We start from the raw sequence: 2192 nt of genomic DNA, 5'->3' as shown, positions 1-2192 counted from the left end.
AGAAGATATCAAGTAAAAACACAACAAATTGTTGAATTTCAGAATGCGGTATGTCCCAAAATTCAAAATAAGTTAAACAAGGTTATTCATGCATCTAGGTACTATATACCAACATACTCAGGGAATTTTGAATTTCAAGTGGGAGAGACTATAAAAGACAGGCATGTTGTTAATTTAAGAGAAAGGACATGTAGCTGTAGAAGGTGGGATTTGACAGGAATACCATGCCTACATGCTGTTGCATGTATTCATCACAATAGGGAGAAGCCAGAGGCATATGTTGATAAATATTACCATAAGGAGACGTACTTGAAGGCTTATGAGCCTATGATTCACTCAATCAAAGGGTGTGACATGTGGCCTAAGTGTAATCAAGAGCCACTCATTCCCCCATTAGTGAAAAAGCAACCAGGGAGGCCAAAAAAGGTTAGGAGAAAGGACCTAGAAATGGAGAAAGATCCTAACAATCCTATGCAGGTTGTGAGTAGAAAGGGAAAGACCATTACACGTACCAAGTGTTATGGAAAAGGTCACAATAGGAGAAGTTGTAAAAATCAGCCTGTAGATGTCCCTCCAAATGTCTACGTTGATAAAAGATATGCTTATCCAAGGCCAGCAAGTGTTGGTGAGAAAAGAGGTGAACAAAGTGGTGAAAATTTAGAACAATGTTCTAGACAAAGCAACAAGGTAAACATACTATAGCTAGTAAGCTTGATTCATTAAACGTAAGATTAAATTGTATGTGATTTATACTAGATTTTTATTTTTGATAATATTCTCTATGTTTTTTCTTCTTTGTTTTTTTTTTTTTTTTTTTCAGACAAGGAAGACTACAAGTGCTAGCCCTACTTCATGGCCAAATATACAGCCAACTGAAAATTCAAATATGCCTAGTGCAAACACAAATTCATGGTAAGGGCTGTATTGTAATCCACATGAGACGAGCTCTGTATATCTCTTATTACAGCTTATGCTTATGTTATATACTTGTATGACATTGTATGTAGAGAGCTGTAATTAAGTGGTCTTTCGCTTACAGGTTCAAGTTCCACATCAACCTACCATTACAAGAGCGTCAAGAGGTGGCACATTCACCAGAATTCCAAGGCACATTAATAACTCTTTCAAGACGAGTAATATCTCAACTTCTAGAGTAAACATGCATAAACAGAAGGTTGGAACTTCAGCTCCTAAGTTTGGCACATCCACAACTACAACGCAAAAGAAATCTTCCAAGAATAGTACTAGACAAGGTTCTGCACCCATATGGAGACCACCTGGAATGACTCCTCGGCAGAAAAACTGAGCAATGTTGGTGCTGCACGTCCATGAATTTTTCAGATGATTGTGTTGGTTTGGTTAGTGGCCACATGATCTTTAACTATTCGGTAGTCTATTTGATCGTCAAAAAATTATTGTCAACATGCTTGGCATAATAAAAGAGTTTGACACTATTATGGATGCTTGAGATGATTTTCAATTATGTATGTTTTTCATTTTTGTTTTGTTTTGATAAGATGTATGTTTTTCATAATTTCCAGCCAACTAGAGCTGTCTAGTATCAACTCTAGGTCGTCATTTATACATGTATTATTTTTCTTTATTTTTGTTTCAACATGAACCTAAATGCACAGAATTTGTCATACCCAAAATCTCAATCTAAAACGTATGTTTAATTACCCTGCCCGAAAACCAAAAGAGTTCTCCTCAATTGGAAGATTAGAGACAAATAACGAGAGAGAGAGAGAGAGAGAGAGAGAGAGAGAGAGAGAGAGATATATATATATATATATATATATATACAGATCCGATCCAGAGCGAAGCTCCGCTTTGAAATTAACGTGTGAAGTTCGAGTTTTGGGTCACTTTTTGGTCGCATATCCACATCTCGACAGTTCAGTTTTTAGGTACTAGTGTATAGATCATCTCTGCAAATTTTCAACCAAATTGATGATCGTTAAGGTATCTAACTCGCTTAAACCAATGGACGGACTGAATCTGTCAACCTGAACCGTACTAGCTTTAAGGCAGTTATCAATGTCTTAACGATCATCATTTTGGCTGAAAATTTGCAGAGACGATCTATACACTAGTACCTAAAAACTGAATGGTCGAGATGTGGATATGCGACCGAAAAGTGACCCAAAACTTGAACTTCACACGTTAATTTTCAAAGCGAAGCTCCGCTCTGG

Source organism: Rosa chinensis, chromosome 5 (assembly GCF_002994745.2).
Source record: "Rosa chinensis cultivar Old Blush chromosome 5, RchiOBHm-V2, whole genome shotgun sequence".
NCBI classification, from domain to species: Eukaryota; Viridiplantae; Streptophyta; class Magnoliopsida; order Rosales; family Rosaceae; genus Rosa; species Rosa chinensis.
This window is presented reverse-complemented; position numbering follows the sequence as displayed.